This window comes from Canis lupus, chromosome 1 (genome assembly GCF_003254725.2).
Source record: "Canis lupus dingo isolate Sandy chromosome 1, ASM325472v2, whole genome shotgun sequence".
Classification (NCBI taxonomy): domain Eukaryota; kingdom Metazoa; phylum Chordata; class Mammalia; order Carnivora; family Canidae; genus Canis; species Canis lupus.
Window position 1 is genome coordinate 121,317,498 of NC_064243.1, and position 18,512 is coordinate 121,336,009.

The 18,512-nt window shown below is 57.3% G+C and overlaps 1 protein-coding gene across 13 annotated transcripts in view; it reads right to left on the bottom strand.

Moving 5' to 3' along the window:
* ZNF536 (zinc finger protein 536) overlaps window positions 1-18,512 on the bottom strand; it is a 430,736-nt gene that overhangs the window by 217,977 nt on the left and 194,247 nt on the right. The gene's annotated exons all lie outside the window — the stretch shown is intronic.

An 18,512-nucleotide genomic window follows, 5' to 3' on the forward strand; every position in this document is an offset into this window, starting at 1 on the left:
AAGGAAATTAAAAATCATAAATAAATAAATAAATAAATAAATAAATAAACAAACAAACACATTTCTCCCCCTGGAGACCACTGGCTGTTGTTGAATCCCCTGGCTGCCCCACCCCCCATCTGCTAAAATTGTGCTTCCAGCCCTAAATAGCGTGGTGGGGGGCCAGGGGGAGATGCAGGCAGGTTGCAGGACACTCTGAGAAAGCAGAATTTGCTCAGTGACACTTTTAGCCTGCATCGAGCCTCCAAGGCAGCCGCCGTCTGCCTCCGGTGTCCTCGGTGGGCCCCAGGCCGAGCCACGGGAGCTGTGAGCCACCCGGCTGGTCCGGGAGGCGCAGAGCACCAAGTGTGGGGTGTGCACTCCCGTCCACGGCTGCACCGCACGGTCTGCAACTTGCCAGCCAGCCCCCTTTCGGATCTGCCTCCATCCGGCAACCCCAGAAGTGGGGAAGGGTCTAAGTGCATTGGCTTGTAGTGTCTGAAGGTTAGGTTCCCCTCTGAGGAGAAGGATTTTAACATATGCACCCCCGGACAAGCGGTGGGGTGGGGGGGTGATCACGCTGCCGTTTCCTGCCGGCACCTTTCCTGCTCCATCTATGTTTAGAGAACTTGGTCATCACCACTGCCTTCCGGGTGCTGCAAACTGAACGTCTGTGTCCCTATAAAATGCACCTGTTGAGCTCCCAGCCCCCAGGGCATCGGTATTTAATGATGGGGGATCTTTGGGGTGGAGCCCTCATGCATGGAATCAGGGTGCCTACAAAAGGGGCCCCGAGAGCTCCCGCTCCTTTCCGCCAACTGAGGTCACAGTGAGAAGACGGTCACCTGCCCCCAGGAAGCCCGTCCTCATGACACAGCGAAGACGCCTGAACTGCGAGAGAGACATTTCTACTGTTTATCTGCCAGTCTATGGTGTTTTATAGCCGCGCCCCCACGGCAGGAAGGGGGTCTGCAGCACCCACCACGGGCCACGGTGGGTCATGCTGTCTGGGCCTCCCAGACACCAAGGGAGGGCGAACTCCCCTCCTGGGAGTTCCCATAAAGGGGCCCTGGCCTCTCAACGTTCTCATCACGAGCAGAGAGGATGAAATCTGCCTGGGGTATCCTTGACCCTTCACGCCCAGCCAACCACCCTCCACCGTCTCCTACCCTGTGGATCGCAGCATTCGGTGCCTGCGTCTGCCCGGGCTGCAGATGGGCACGGGCACCCGGGACCTCCAGAGCCGGGCTCTACTCCACTGCCCCAGCTTCCCCCCACGCAAGGCCGTCTTGTCCTTCCCACCATCTTGCAGGGGCCTCTCCACTGCCCACCTCCCGTCCCTCAAGAAGCTCGCAGCCCTCAGAAACCCCGTTGGATCCACATCACTCAAGCCGACCCCAAGACAAGCTGGGCCTTGCAGCCTGTGCTCCTTGCCTGCCTCCGTCAGCCATATAACTCGGGGTCTGTGTGAGATCAGACCCCCCCCTTCTCTCACGCACCCTGCCCAACGGCACAGTGCTCGGCCCGAACACACGGCCTCCGATCCGCGTTCCCCGTGTGCCGTGGGCACAGCTCCCTCCAGAAGATTAGGATGAGGCAGGGCCGCCATGCTCCTGCTTCTGCAGACAGAGCTGGGGCCCCTCGGGGCACACGGTGGCCCTTCCCATGGCCCAAGGTCTAAGCAGAAGCTGACCCCCATCCCCACCCCATAAACTCACTGGCAAAAATGCCAAGTCCCGGGGCTCCTGGGTGGCGCAGCGGTTGAGCATCTGCTTTGGCCCAGGGCGTGATCCTGGGGTCCCGGGATCGAGTCCTGCATCGGGCTCCCCACAGGGAGCCTGCTTCTCCCTCTGCCTGTGTCCCTGCCTCTCTCTCTCTCTCTCTTTCTCTGTGTGTGTCTCATGAATAAATAAATAAAATATTTTTTAAAAAGATACAGTGGGTCACCTGAAGGAATGGAAAGCTGCAAGTCTTCCCCTCGGCAGGTGGGAGAAGAGACGCAGAACACTCCCCCACCTTCATCCGTGTATTCAAGTATTGACCGAAACAGCCAAAAGGTGGTGCCCGGCCACGGAGGACTGGAAACCCAAACTGTGCTCTGTCCAGGCAACGGACTAGGTGCAGCCTTAGGAAGGAAGGCGCCCCGTCCCGTGCCGCAGCCGGGATACACCCTGAGGACGTTGCACTAAGTGACAAGGACCACAGGAGTCCGCTCACGCGCGGCCCGGGGGCACTAAACCCCGCAGACAGAAGGTAAAAGCGTGTTTGCCAGGCTGGGGCGCGGGGAGGAGTTACTGATTCCTGGGCACAGCCTTCCAGTCCTGCACGGGGAGCAGGTTCTGGGCCGGGGCGGGGCGACCGCGGTGCAAGCGTGGATGCATGAATGCAACCGGATGCCGAGGGATGCTCAGGAGGCGCATCTTACCAGGGTTTTCTGCGGAGCGTTTCCCGAGCTCCCACCGCGTGCCCTGGCCACGCGCGGCCCCGGGGACGGTGGGGGGCAGACAAGCCCAGGAGCAGGTGCATGACCAGACAGGAGGAGGGAGCACACGCACGCTTCCCCAGGCCCCAGAGATGGAAATACAGAGCGACGCTCCCCCGGAGAGGCTGGTGCAGGGACGGTTCCTGTTGCGTGTCGCCGAAAGGCCACCTGGAGGAAGTGACCCCTGGGGTGAGGTCTGGATGATGACACTCGGCGTCGAGAGCGTGCCTGCGAGAGGACAGACCATGCAAAGGCCACCGGCGGGGCCGGCTCAGTGGGGCTGGGGACAGGGGAAGGTAACGGGCCTCCGCCCAGAGAGAGGCTGCAGTGGGCGGCTGTGGGGCCTCACCCGCCGTGGGCTTTATTCCACGGGCAATGGCAAGACCCTGGAGGGCTCTAAACATGTAGGCGGGATGCAGGGAGTCGCTCAGAGGACCGCCCCAACGCCTCGGCCAGGACCTCTCCTCACCCCACCGTCCCCGACAGGCCCCGTTCTTACAGGAGCTCCCATCCTCCCCGGTCCTCACCCCTCAGGGCTTCTGGCATGTTCCATCCAAATTCCCCGAGGAGCCACAGCTACCCAAGGTGGCTTCTGAGCCCCCACCGGCCCACTTTCCCGGTTCAGGAGCTCGGATGGGAGCGGGCCCATCCGGAGGAGTCTCCCTCCCGCGACCTCGTGGGCGCCCTCCGTCCCCACCTCCCATGGCTCCCTAGTCCCGCCGTCCCCGGGAGCCTCGCGCGCTTCTCCCACTGGGGCTCGTATCTCGGAGACACTAGCCCCGAGAGGACAGTGGACTCCAACGCGCTCGGGTGCACGGCTCTGCGGCAGGGGCTGGGCGGAGGTGAGCCGTGTGCGGTCCCGTCGCGGCGTGGGACATCCGGCAGACTCTGAGCAGGCTCCCGGCTGCCCGTAGCAGGAGATGGGCTGGCATTTCCAGAACGGGGACCCCTGCCCCGTGCACACAGACGTCAGGGAAAAGCCCTTGGCTCCTCCAAGGCTCAGCATGCATGGGGCCCCCGGACTTCGGCCACACCGACCGTCCCCCCCGGCCCTCATGCCCGCCGCTTGCTTGGGGCACGATTCTGAAGCCTCTCCCTTGTGGTGAGCTCAGTAAGGCTCATCCCCCACCACCCCCTACCCCCAGGGCTACCCTCCTGGGTCACCCATGGCGGCCAACTTGGCCAACTAAACCCCAAAACGGCTGCAAGATCGCTCTACAAACTGCAGCCACAGAGCTGAGGCCGGCCACGCTCTGCAGACCCGCGGGACTCGTTGGCCACTCTCCTGGCCTCCAGCGGGCACGTCGCTGCTGGGGCTGCAACCACATCCTCGGACGGGGGAGGAGGGAGGGCTGCTCTGAGGTTCTTGGAGGACGGTCATCAAGGCGGTTGGAACTGGAGTGGAGCCAAGGTTGCCGGTGCCCCCAGAGACGGGTGCCATGGGTGCTGAGGGCAAACCGAACGCGTCACCGTGAGCTACACTCCCGTAAGCCGTGCCCCAGCTCAGCCCCCACCTCCTGGTGCGTCCCCGTCCTCCCTTCCCTGGCAGAGGGAGGCCTGGCCAGCTCAGGTCTGTGTTGCCAGGCTCTGCGCCGTGCTCTCAGGCTCTTTGGCACCTACAGGAGGAGTGATGGGAAGGCCCGGGTCCCGGCTGGCTCCTGGGCAAGTGCCCCTTGTGCTGGGAAAGAGCTTTTCATCTCATTCTTGACCAGCATTCTCTGAGCACCTGCTGGATTCGATGCTCTGAGCCGGGGGCCACGACAGGAATGCAGCTGCCCTCACGGGGCCTTTGCTCTGAGCCCAGGTGCACAGCTGGCGGCGCTCCAGGACAGAGGTGCCCCGGACGGGACCCGGACCCTCGAGCCCCGGCATCTTCCAAGAGGAGCTTGAGGCCACGAAGGCCTGGACATGAGAGCTGGAGGACAAGGCCCTTCCGCGTCTGCCGGCTTGCACCTAGGGGCCAGATCTGCCTGAGGCTGACCTAGCAACGGGAGGGGAGACCCCATTAGCAACGGTCTGAGGTTCTGGGAACGAGGGTGCGGCCGGGCTCAGAACCCTGCTTCTCTTCCTGTCAGAAAACAAGGTCACGACGCTCTGGGGAGCCCAACCAACCCTGCGTAATAGGTGGGAACGGCAAGCAGCGCATCCCTTCCCGCACCCACCAGACGCATCCTTACCTACGACACGCCAGACGGCGCCAAACCCACCCAGACCCACACGTACGGAGACACGCATCCCAACACACGTATCTTTACACAAACACACACGCCAGTGCACTCCCTTTACTAACACGTGTCCGCACGCACATATGCACCCCCAGACGCACAGCCACACCAACTACGTCCTACTGTACGCCCAGTATCCACACGCTCATGCTAACCATCGCCTCCCGGCCCGCCCTCAGCCACGCACCCATCAGTACACACGCCTGACGCGCGCATGTGCACTTGCACACCAATACGTCCACGGCCCAAGCAAGGCGCCCAACCTGCGCTGAAGCACACACGCCGAGCTCAGGGCAACCCGCGCGCCCTCGGCAGCCCATATCCAAAACCTCAGGCACCTGTGGACGTGCAGCCCAGGAGGACGGAGCGGCCCTCGCAGCGGCTCACACGTGCACATACGCAGCCCCCCACCCCAGTCACAGGGACTCCCGGACCCTCCTTTCCCCTTCCCAGTGGCTACGGGCAATTTGCATGTACGCATCTGCCCCCCTCCCATGACTCAGTCCCCCCACCCCGTCCCCCGCGGAGCCTGGGTCCTTCCCCAGGAGCACCCAGTGGGCACAGGCCAGGGCGACAGCTCACAGCATCTAGAGGGCCAGCCTGCGACCCAGGTCCAGCCTCCGGCGCCAGGAAGCAGGACAACAAAGGACCCCAGGGCCCCTCCTCCCAAAGGCTTCCCGGAGGAAAATTCTGTCCTCCTCATTTACACCTCAGAGGGAGGAGGATTAGGACCTCCCCTCTCTTTCTCTTCATCTGCCAGCGGGGATTCCCGGGCTTCTCTGCGCAGAAACGAGCGGGGCGGGAGCCCACGTGTGGGTGGTGGTCCGTGGGTGCCCCCTCCCCGCCAGCGCTGGCTCGCACCCCAGCCTTCGTCCCTGTCCCAGGCTGCCGGGAGGACGGGGCCTCTGACACCCAGCAAGGCCCCACAGGTGCGCCCAGTAGGCCATGGCCCTGCGGCCTCGCTCCCCCCAACACCGGCCACTAGGGACACCGTGGGGACGCATTCTGCAGACACTTGTGACCGTGATTGGCGGGGGGGAGGGCGCAAGCACAGGGGTGGGGTGGGGTGCGCCCCCAGGGCCTGGTTTCCCAGTTTCCCAGGCCTGGTCTTGCCAGCGCCGGGCTGGAGATGGGGCTGGAGATGGGGCTGGCGGGCCGGACCCCCCACCCGCCGCAGCCGCCCCGTTCCCAGCAGGACCCGACGGTGGAACTAGGACGCGAGGGTTCACACAGGGGTGGGTTTCAGCCCCAGCTCCAGCGTTTCCTACCCTCCTTCCTTCCTAACTCGACACAGCCGCCCCACGCCTCAGTTTACCCGTCTGATGGCGCTCTCTCCCCCCTCCAGACAGGAGGCTCCGGGAGGGCTGGTCCGCGCGGCGCCTTCCGTGGAACGCTGTGCTGTGGGCCCGACGACCCGGAGCGGGGGAAGAAGAGGCAGGCCGCCCCCTGCCCGCCCCCTGCCCGCTCCCCGGGGTGGGAAATCGCCACGTCTCCTCCTCGCGGACCCACCCCGCCACCGATGCGCTCCGGAAACCGTCCTGGGCACACAGGGGACACACGCGGGGGACACGTCGGCAGACTGTGGCCGCGGCCATTTCCAGGCCAAGGCGAAGCTCCCGAGCGCAAGAGGAGCACCAGAGGCGGCACCTGGAGGCCGCCGCTAAGGAACTGGCTCTCCTGCACAGCACGGCCCCGGCCCGCAGAGCCCTGGCCGAAGGGGCGACGGGGACGGACCCTCGGCCACCTGGCTCGGGAGGGGACGTGTCTTTAGATGTCCTGAGCCGGAGGGCAAATGCCCCCGCCGCCGGCAGGATCGGAGCTGGGACGCTCTGCACGGTTTTGCTGCCCGGGCTCCCGGCCTCCTTCATCCGAGTCTCTGTGGGAGAAAGTCCTCCTTCCCATTCACGGCTCCTGGGCTGCAGGAGACCCCCCGTTCCCCACACAAAGGTGATCCCGCGTGACATAAGCCAGGGCCTGCACCCCACTTCCCTGGACACGGGGACTGGTTCAGAAACGGGCATAACAACACCGTAGGACACAACAAAATGCCAGGGGACGGTTGCCGGGCCTCCCGAAGACGGTGCTCCTCTGATTAGTGCCGGGGGGCGTGTGAGGTCCCAGCTGTGGCAGCCTTTTTGCCACCACGAGGAGAGGAAACCTTGGGAACACCATCTGCTAAGTCTCTATCACTTAGAGTCAGACCAGTCCCCGGATCTTTCAGTGACTTGAACCCCCGAAGCTCCGTGCGTTTAACTGCAAAGTCAGCTAAAACCGGGTTTAGCTGGTTTTTTGAACCGGGAGTCGTGTGTGTGGCAACAAAATACGCGAGGAAGGACCACTTGGTGGCGGCCCCCATGAGGGAGGGGAGATGCCTTCCCAGGGCAGCTGAGGGCCCCAATCGTCCTCCAGCGAGAAGGGCGGGACGAGCCCCCCGACCCCACTGGATCCCTCAGGACACAGGCCGCTGCCAGCCGGGCTCCGTGAGGCCCAGTCATCGAGGCCGGCCCTGTGGTGCTGTACGACCTCCAACAACCCACTGGCCAAGGGTCTCGTTTTGTACCCGCTTGTTTGTGTGCTGTGTGGTGCAGAAATAGTCCTAATAACAGGCCGGGCTTACCGCGCACGTCCTCATGCCAGGGACTGTGATAAGCCCTGGGCAGAAAGACAAACGTGCCCTGGATTTGGTGCACAGAGGCACGGAGAGGCCAAGTGGCCCGAGCTGGCCCACGCAGCTCCTGAGGACCCGCCCCGGAGCCCTCCGCTGTGATCACTGGGAGGTCAGCCCCCAGGAAGGGAAGAACCCCGGGTGAGGGGCCCCAACTGTCCCCAAGGCATGTAGGCCTCAGACAGGGACAGCAAGCGGGAAGACCCCCGGCTGGAAAGGAAATAAGTGAGGGTCTCAGCAGGACCCCAGGCCCTGCAGGGGTGATGGGGCCTCGCCACCTGCTCGAGGCTCCCACACAATTATCAGCAAGAAATCCATGAAATCCTCAGGTTCTACGAGCTTCCTGAGTTCTCGGCTCCGGAACAGTGGATGAGACCCCTGAAAGTTACCCTTGGGCCATGGAAAGGTTTGGAGAGGTCGGGGGGACGGGAAGCAGGGAAAGAGGAGATGTAGCGGGCCTCAGAGCCTTCCAGGCTTCCCCGCCCCACTCCAGCCACGTGGAGGCAAAAGCCCAGGCCCAGGGAAGAGGGGTGAGCTGCCCCAACCCCAGCTGGGGGCTGACAGCTGAAGATTTGGGGGGTGGGGGGCAGCTGAAGTGTGTGCGCTCTGCTCTGAGCCCATCCTAAACATCAGAAGATGCATCTGTCTCTGGGTTAATGTTTTGTTTCACATTAATAGGGGGCAGCTGAGGTCTGATGTGCACCAGAAGGATAACCCCAACACCCCCCTCATGCTCACAGTAGCTCTGCGTTCGTGTCCCGTCACCCAAGAAGCTCGGCTCTATCTCTGGCGCCTGCAGTCCTGGGCTCAGGCTGCCCAAGGAGGCCATCTGGGCCCTTGAGGGGGTATGGCCCCCCACATGACCCACCCTGTGGGGCAGGTATGGGCAGCTCTGAAGCCAGGAGGGTCCGGGGAGAAGCGTCCAAGTCCGAGCACCACCCCCACCCCCCTGGCGGCACGGGTCTCACGCGTTCTCATGTGCTCCGTTTGTGGGGTCCCACAGGAGGCCCCACACCCCCTGACACTTGACTCGTGCCCCCTACCCACAGCACATCAGAGCCTGCCCCTTACCCCCCTCTTTGGAACCGGCCTGCCCCTCCCTGCTGCCCCTTGCCTGCCCCGGGCCACCCTGGGAGTGTGGTGGGCCACCCAACACTCCTGTGGCAAAGCTGCAACCCCCACACCGGGTGCCCCCCGCCCCCGTCGTCGTCTTCCCTTCCTCAAAAGCGCCAGCTGGACTTCCCTACAGGGCCTCTTCTGCAGCAAGAAAGCGATTCCAACTCCAGTTCACAGCCAGGCCCAGTGGCTGAGCTGGGGTGTCTGCTTCCCCCAGAAGTCGCCGCATTGGCCAGATCCCGCAGAGGGGAAGAGTGAACCTGCCAAAGGAGTCGCTTGGGTGATGGGGGAGGTCCCTTCGCCCTCGTAGCTCCCTCGGGAGTGAATGTGGGTGCCAAGGTGAGTCGGGGCTCCTCCAGGCCGTGGGCTGGGCCCCCACCCCCACCCCCGTGGGTCCCGCTCACTCCGCATAATGACACGGCCAGGCCTCCTGGCTCTGGGCCTCTGCATCTCTAGCACCTGGCACGCCACTCGGTGATTCAGATCCTACGGAAGAAGCACTTTGTCCTTGAACGAACGAACGAACGAACGAACGAATGAATGAATGAATGAACGAATGAACGCACCGAGTGTTCAATGAACAGACGAGCCGCAGAGTAGCCTGGTGACCGTGAACTGCTTAGCCCCAGGGAGACAGGTCTCAATGCACCCCTGGGAGGAACGATCTCGTGGTAAAAACTTCAGCGGCCCTGCAAGAAATGGCCCCGCAAGGTACATCCGCAGCCTCAGGGCTGCCTGCCTGGGCCGCAGAGGCCGTTTCTGGGAGCTTCCCTAACAAGATAATTGTGCAGATGATCAGAGAGATTAGGTGCAGGAAAAACGAAATGGAAGCAAGTCCTCTTATGCTCTAGGATTGCCTAACCTGCGTTAGAGACGTCGATTTTTTTTTCCCTTTGCTTCTCTGTATTTCTAACATTTTCTCTAACGACAGTTTACTTGTATGAAGTTTAAAAAAAAAAAAGCATAATTATTACTAAAGAACAAGAGTCTGCAAAGGACAGCTCACAGGCCAAACCCACCTGTCACTCGTTTTTGTCAATAAAGTTTTATTGGAAGACTATTGCCCACTTGCGCTTACGGCAGAACTGAGTAGTTAAAACAGAGACCGCATGGCCTGCAACACCCAAAACGCTTAGGATCTGACCCTGCACGGAAGAAGTTTGCCGACCCTTGTGCACAACTTTCAGTGACAAAAAAAAAAATAAATGGTGGGATCCCTGGGTGGCGCAGCGGTTTGGCGCCTGCCTTTGGCCCAGGGCGCGATCCTGGAGACCCGGGATCGAATCCCACGTTGGGCTCCCGGTGCATGGAGCCTGCTTCTCCCTCTGCCTGTGTCTCTGCCTCTCTCTCTCTCTCTGTGACTATCATAAATAAAGTAAAATAAATAAATAAATAAATAAATAAATAAATAAATAAATAAATAAATAAATGGTATATATTGAAGTAAAAACCGTGGCGTATAGAATCATGTGCCATATGATCATGTCTTGCCAAATACATCTCTAGGTCTTGGAAAAGGACGTGCTCAATATCTCGGAGTGGCGGTGAGCACACGTCTTTCAAATTTTTATTTATCCATGTTCTCTAAACGCCCGAGATGAGTAAAATGGTTAAAATGTCATTGGACAACAGCAATCGTGACAGAGAGGTCAGTAAGTGTTCCCACCTGGGTGGATGCCAGGTGGGAAGGGTTGGAAGGAAGGTCACCTGTGAGGGGTTTTTCAGAGGGAGTCAGGCCCCAGCTGAGAATGGACCCAACCCTACCAATGTGCCTCCCACAATACCAATTATTTTACGTCATGCCACAGCTTTGCTAAGGGATCGCTTCAATTTTCCAGGGCAAATCACTCAGATAAGATAAGAGTAAAATAAGTAAAGTAAAGTAAAGTAAAGTAAAGTAAAGTAAAGTAAAGTAAAGTAAAGTAAAGTAAAATAAAATAAAATAAAATAAAATAATAAAAAATAAAATAAAATAAAATAAATAAAATAAATAAAATAAATAAAATAAATAAAATAAAATAAAATAAAATAAAATAAAATAAAATAAAATAATAAAATATAAAATAAAATAATAAAATAAATAAAATATAAAATTAAAATAAAATAATAAAATAAAATAAAATAAAATTACCTATTTTAGCAACAAATTCAACGGAACATATTTAGCAATGAAGACACACCAATCTGTCTTGGTCTTCAAGGAAACAACCGGTGCGTACACTTTAGGTTGAGCTAAACTAAACGTTCGGCAGGTTGGAAATACTCCAAAATGCCTCTCAAGATGATTGAGGACCACCGAGGGTGTCCAGAAACCACAGATGACAACCACGGAGTCAAGAGTTTTGGGGGCATTACTTTAATGAAGGGAAGAGAGCGTCGCGGTGGGGTCCCGTTTTGTCACGCACCAAATGGCTTCGGGGAGCTGAGGTCGGATGAGAAGAGTGGTGGCCACCTAAGTCCCAGTCCAACGAGCTGCCTCCGCCAAACTCCTCTGTGGAATGTTCCAGACCCAAGGCACAGGGTTTTTAAAACACAGGAAAGGTTCCCCAAGGTGTAGCCAGCTCCCTGCCCACCCAGCAAAAGCTGAAAAATGACCCCGGGCTTTCGAAGCAAGTGACCGGGTTTTGACAGCCAAGCCCACCCGGCGCACGTTTCCTCCCACCGGCGCCGGGCTGGGCACCCCCAGAGAAGGGTGGGTTGGCCCCCTGCCCCCGTGTGGTGCCGCGGGCAGCCCAGCCAAGGAGTCAGCTTGTGCTGTGCCTCGCGCCTCGCTCACACACATGCTACGTGTCACACCGAAGCCCCAGGCTCACAGCAACAAGGACATGGTCCCCAAGACGCCAGCCCCGACCACTGTCCCTTGGTGGGTGAAGCGAGCACACGAACCCCACGGGACCGGGTCCCCTCCCCAGCACAGCCCCGCTCACGCCTCGGCCCACCCACCAGGTAGCTGCAGGGAGTGTTCAGACACGCACTGTTTGGGGCTCGGCAGCCCTTCTGGAAGACGCGGGTCAGGGGAAGGGTGGTGGCAAGGGTGCTGAGCGTGGCCCTGGCCGTCACAAGCCAAGCCTCAGGCTCTGGGCACCGTCTCCCTGCACAGTGCAGAGGCCCAGCAGCCACCCCTCATGGGAGGCTCACCCCCCCCCCGTGGTGGCGCGGGTGCCCAGCCCGGAGGGCCACCGCGGGCTCCACACCCTCGTGCCCACGACGCACAGGGACTTAGGCGAAACCACTCAGCAGAACGCAATGCAACATAAACGCACAGAAACACCACCCCGGGAAGGCGAGCGCACACCCGACAAAGACAAGCGAACGCGGGTGGGGCTCAGACTTGAGGAGGGCCTCGGCCTGCGCAGGGGGACGGGGTCGCGGCCTGCAGGGGACCCCCCGCCCCAGCCCGCGGCCTGCTCAGGCACCCCGGTGCTCAGGATCGGCCTGAGGAAAGCCGCCCCAAAGCTCTGCCCAAGGCCTGTTCCCCTGAGCTCTTTGGGGAGGGTCCGCGGCTTTCTGAGAAGGGCTTTCCAGATGGCGCCTGGCGGCAGCGGTGCCAAACTCCACAGCTTAAGTAAATGTTGCCGTAGCCCCGTCCTGCCAGGAAGAGGCAAGGGGGACCCGAGGCTCCTTTCAGCTGCTGCGAGGCTCACTTCCTGGGGAGAACACAGAGCCCCCCGCCACCTGCCCCACGCCCTGCTGGAGAGCCCGCTTTCTCTCTGCACCCCGCCTTCCTCCGTGGGCCGGCCCAGTCTGCAGGAGTGCAGGGAGGAGGTGGTCAGATGCTGACGGAGGAGGACGGGGAGGTGAGAAGCCCAGAAAGGCAGTAAGCAAACCCAAGGGGCGCAGATGGCAAAGGTCCCAGCCCAGTCATCACGAATTGGGGATGTCTGCACAAATCCAATCTCCTGATCTCTGCAGGTGTTTCTCCACCCCGACCATCAACGCTCCAGAGCAGCGCGGCAGTTAAACGACTGAACTGCTCACTCCTCCTCTGACCCCACAGGCTGGCAAGGCAGCGGAGGGCTCCCCACACGGACCTGCCCCCGGGACCCCTCGGCCCTCCATCCCAAAAGCCCCCCACGCACCCCGGTCGTCTCCCTCTTGAGCCCAGTGGCATCTGCAACGGGGGGCCCGTTGAAGCTTGCCCCTGACTCCACCCCCCCGCCTCCTGAGATATCAGGGCCACCTTCCAGCATCTTCTCTCTGAGGAGGGCAGAGGCAGGAAACGGCTGAGGTGCGAGGCAAGGAAGCCTTTCATGCATTAGTCCCCCAGGAGTGTGCTGCGTATACGCGGGGCACAAAGCTTCCTGCCAGAGAAGGGGGTCAAAGCATAAGGGACCCGAGTGAACAGGAGGCTCCCAGGTGTGCACTCCGAGTACCTGAAGGCACAGGGAGAGGCTGGGTGATCCGTGGCTCCCAGAGCCCCAGGATCCCTGCCTGCTTCGGGCCGCGCGTGGCTGTCTCTGAGGCACACACCGCTGCTTCCAGCTCCAACACATGCAAGGTGGTGGCCCGAACCCAAGCCCGGAACCTTCCATCCGGATCAATGGGAATCTCGCCGCTAACGCTTCGCGCTCCATTCCGAAAGTCGCTCTCTGCCTCGTTGTAACCTGGCCTCAGCTAATCCGCGTTTTTATTCCCGTCAAACTTAGATTTCAATCGACATGTGGGTCCCTCGAGTCAACACGGGAAGAGAGGGGGCGCCCGGTGAGCACTCGGGGCCTCTGGGGGCGCCGGGCGGGCACGCGGCACCCCGGGGAACACTCGCGGGGGCCCTGGCCGCACGGCGCCCACCACCGAGGCCAGGGCCCGAGGGACCGTGCGGCCGGGCATCGGATCCCCCCGCACAATACGGTTGGGGTCCGTCCGTCCTGGGAACGTGCGGGATCGTCCAGAGGGCTCTGCTCTGGGACGCGGCGTCACGCGCCTTTTAGACGGGACGGGACGCCCAGCGTGAAGACTTCCGGGGCCAGCACGTCTCTCTCTTTCTGAGGTGCTACGTGACAGCGCCACGGGGCACCCGGGGAGGGAGGCAGGACCAGCCGCAGAGTGGTACCGGGCGTCCCCCAGACATCGCTTCTGGACACAAGATCATCCAAGGGCGCACAGGGACCGGGACGCTTCTCAGAGGAGCTGCTGGTAGGCATCGGGCACCTGAACGGGCACCTGCGGGCCACCTGCTCCCTCTCCAGCTCCGTCCCCAGCCCCAGCAGAAAGGGAGACGCCAGAGGCAGGCCCCCTGGCCCTGTGACCTCCGCCCCGCGACACCTGCCGGGGTCAGCCCGAGCCTAAGGGCAGGAAGGGCCCCGGCATGGCCCCGGGGACCCCTGGGCACACACAGCCCGGCCTCCGGGGCTCCCCCCGACCGCGGCGGCCGCCTGCACTCGCCTCCACACCCGGGATGGAAGGGCTGCATATGGCGCTCAGTTTTAACAGCTGAGCTTTAAAAAAGTGCAGCTTTTCATCTCAGGGAACCAGCTCCCAAATTAGGGGGTGGAGGAGGGAGGGGGGCGGGGGAGAGAAGGGAGCTGGGGGGGCAGGGATGGGGGGGAGCCGTCCACACTAAATCTGATTTTACAAGGAATTTCAGACTCTGATCTGCTCAAACGGACCCTCTGGCCAATGACATAATGTTCCCTGTGTGTCGTCCTCAAGTTTGCTCATCTCACGAAAGCTATTTCATCTTTACAAGGGGACTTGTTTCTCCCTCTCTCTCTCTCTCTCTCTCTCTCTTTTTTTTCCTTTTTTTTTTCTGTTTCTAAATAAAAACGAAGGAGTCCACCTAGGAGGAATCGCTCGCAGGCCTCAGACTGGGTTAACAATTTTTAAGTAAATTTGTAAATGGGATTACTGTTTTCCAAAGTTGTGCTCTGCGAGGGGATTAGTCGCCACCACCGCGGCCACGGGGCGTCCCCTGGTCCTCTGAGTCCCCTGCCTGGAGGCTGAAGGTGCTCGGAGAGGAACAGGAGGAAGAAGCCTGATAGGGCAGTTTTCCTGGAATTGCCTGGAAACTTTTACTTTCTGTTTCCTCTGCTGATAATGACGGTCTTGGTTCTGCAGCCAGCCCCGCGCTTCCCCCTCCCAGCCCCCTGTTGCTGCACGCCATCCCCAAGCTCCAGTATAAAGTTTGGCTTTTGCAGCAGGAAGCAGCTGGGCCAAGCAACCAGCGAATGATAATGACCTCAGAAATCTGCTGTTCGCTCGGCAACAATAGGGTGCTCAGTCTACTGGAAAATTGTGTTCATCAGCTAACTCTGCTCAGTTACTAATTGACATTGCCAAATATTTTAAGAACAATTGGAATGCACAAGCAAAAAAAAAAAAAATGAAGATCTTAATCCTCAGACTTAAATTTTTTTTCTTTTTCTTTTTCTTTTTTTTTTTCCTCCCCCCTCCCCCGCCTTCTTCGAGGGGGTGCCCAGATTTGTTTGCGTGGAACAGGCAGGGGCTATGACGAATGGGGGCAGGGAGGAGGAGCCCCATCAGAAAAAGAGGTGGCGGGGAAAGAAAATCTATCATATCACTGTACGCCCCGATGTAAATGCAAGGGAGCCCAGGATAAAGGCCTCTGATGCGTGGTCAATGGGCCTACACAGGATTGGAGACCCAGCATCTCAGGAATGCGGCTCAGGCAACAAAAGGAGACCCCACAAGGCTTCCAGCCCAGCTGATCAAATAATCCTTGACCATCTCAAAATATCATAGCAGAAGAAGTAGGGGTTAACACTGTTTTCATCTGTGCGTCTCTCCCTGGCTTTCCATTGATCACGTAACTTAGCCGACTTTATTTAATGAACAGAGGGTCAACGCATTCAATTACCCCCTTCCCACCATCAACACTTCAATTAGCCCCTCTCCAAAATTATGGGGAATGCAGAAGGTAACTGCCCTGTTGGATATAATGAACAGTATCGTTTCTTAGTACATTAAGTTTTAATTATTCTGAGCGTGATTTCCAAGGCAAAACCCAAAGAAACAGAACTTTGGTCGTCTTCTGGCTCAGAGGAAAGCTCAGATCTGAGCACAGGGTCTTCGTGGAGGTTTCGGGGAGAGACGCAGAGATCCATGCCATTGGAGGGTTTTGCACGCGAGCCGGGAAACGAGAGGGAGCGTCAGGACAGCCGCCCCGCTTTCTAAATGTCATAAAAGAGTAAAACGTATAAGCTGCTGTTTTCCAAACAGTTTCCCTCGGCGTCGTACACGGAGGCAGAGACGACATCCACGCTGGTGCGAAATTACCGGGGAAGTCAAATCATCAACAAACAACAACAACAACAACAACAACAGCAGCAGCAGCAGCAGCAATAAAACAAAGGGGGGGGGGGGGGAGATGGGGAAGTGATCCATGTGACTGGTTTTGTCCATTTTCTGTTAGAAAATATGACCTCTCAATTTGTCAAAGGTCCTGGTTTTCGCGGTTGATCTTAAGCTCGGTTCTCAGCAGTTTGGAGAGCCAAAGAACAAACACATTTTCTGGTTCACTGGAATCACTTTCACATGTTCACTGATTCAAACATTCTTTTGCTCACATAACAAACAGCTGCATCCCACATTAGCCTAGCCAGTGACAGTCGCCCATCTCGGCAGTAACTGTTTGATTGCAAACTTGACCCCTTCTTCGTCTCGGTCTGAGCAAGACATTTTTAAACAGCCACTCGGTTCCCAATCCTCCTTTGCAAAGAATTACATCAGATAACAAAGGACGCCTCTGCCACTCATTGTAAGCCTTCTTCTGGAGATCTGTTCTAAGAGGCTCTCTGTAAAAAGGTTTTTTATGATGAATTCAGAACTACTATCATGTTAAGAGCAGCGATTTATAAAGAAGAATTCACTGGTTAAGATCTGAAAAAATAGTTTCTCAGGCCCTACTGACCCAGTTTCCAACAAAAAAAGAATCAAGTGATGCAAATTAAGTTTTGCGACATTGTTATGCAGTCTGAGAAATTTGTAAAACCGTGTTTTGCAGTTATTTCTTAATAGAAGCCTTAATAAGTGCTCCTTTCTTTACTTAAGGGCTTAGAGATTCTTTTTCCCCCCACCTTCACCTTGCAGGTTCCTAACAGGTAATAATAAAAATGCCTATTGTGTCAAGACTTTTATTTAAATGCTTATTTTTAATCGCACTTTACACAAGTCACACTTGTTAGAAATCAGAGGGAAGACTAACCAGATTTGGTTAAGGGTCCTAATCCCAAGGAAAACCTGAATGCCCCCGGGGCGCGGGGCTGATTTGGGCTGCATCTTGGTATGCCATCAATTTTCCTACTTAGTCGGAAAATTATGAAAGGGTCTAATTTGAATATGAAGAAAACAAAGAAGTCAACCAGAAATGAAAGAATCAGTACTCACGATGGTAAAATACTTCAATGAGGAAAATTAAAGTGAGAAGATAACTGCAACTCAAGAATAATTCTCCTTTGAGTTGTAAGCCCGGTTGGTTGTTTTAAGCAAAGTGGGTTTCTTTTTTTGTTTTGTTTTTTGGTTTTTTGTTATTGTTATTGTTGTTTTTTGTGGGTTTTTTTTTTGTTGTTTTTTTTTTGTTGTTGTTTTTTTGCAACAGAGTATTTACAGATATGGAAACTACAGAGATAGAATAGTGTGAGGCTATCACTTGGCCAGAAGGTGGGAAAAACATGGTAAACACGTCATTAATAAAGCCGAACATTTGGTGCCGGAATATTCTGCTGAGACCTTTTCATTTCAGCAGGTCTGGGAGAGGGATGAAAATCTGTCAATGTTAACTCCTCATCACTCCAAAAACTTAGGGGAGCCAGTCTGCCCTCTGCCTCCTGCCCCTTAAAGGCCCCCCATCCCCACCCCCCTGGATCCAAAAACGGTGCAATGATGCTCCCCCTGCACCCCCAGAGCAGGGGAACCTCTTCCTAGGAGGGCGGAAATCGTCCCTCCTGACAGGGGGCCCGCCTGGCACTTTGCTGCCTCTGCACGAGGGGGATGGATCCGTTTTTCAGGAGTTCCTGCTGTCAGGCCGTGAAACTCAGACACCCTTCCCTGGCATCTCATCCGTCGCGCGCAGCGGTCACCCCGTGCGCCGGCCGTGGCCTCACGCCCTCCGTGGTACTCACGCTCCCGGTCAGGCCCTGCCGGGGGGGGGGGGGGGGGGGGGCAGGGGGGTGCTGGGAGGGGAGGGGGCCTCACCAGAAATAAATCGCCGGCGAGTCTAGGACTCCAGGAGCAGACAGTGTGTTTCATGGGTATTTAAACAGCAGCATTAAGTGCTATCGGAATCTCTGGAATGTGCAGTTCAGATTTATGTGCCTTAACAGTTCTTTACTGGTGGGTGAGAAGCCCGCGGACCCACGCTTTCCGTTAATACTGATTTTTGTCCTGGAAGAAGGGTTAGGCCGAGGCACGACAATGACAACAGAGCTAAACCGGCATCTCCTGAAGAACTACGGCGGTCAACTGCTCCCAATACGGACATGTTCACCGGAACCCAGAAGGGGAAAAAGGGGGGGTGGAAAAAAGAAGAAGAAGAAGAAGAAGAAGAAAAACTTTACCAAAATGACCCTCAACAGTGCGCCGCCACGCCTTTCACAGTGGGCGATGCAGTGCCTTGAGGTGCCTCAAACTGTCTTTCATTTTCTAGACTTAATGGCTGATTGCAGAAATCAATGTTGCCATTAGTAACAGGGTATTTGTTATGGCATGATTTCCTCTGTTGTTAGGCTGCAGAATGATTACAGTATTAGCGAGATGCTTTCTTTATAAAGGGCTACAGATATAACTTTCAATTTACCATCCATTAGAAAGGGACTTTGAAAATAGGGATGCAGGCAACGAGCTTACCTGCTGTTAGGTAGGGATTTTAATTTAGCAGTCTTAGGCCAGTGGGCATTTTTGTTTTGTTTTGGGTTTTTTTTTTTTTTTTTTTTTTTGGGTGGTTTCTTTTTTTTTTTTTTTTTTTTTTCTTTTCCCCCAAACCGGGCCAGGAAGCTTCAGCGTTTCACAGACATTTCGATGACAGATTTTCTGCTTTGCTATTTTAGATCGCAAAGCTGTACCGCCCGTGTAACACAGTACGATTTGAGAC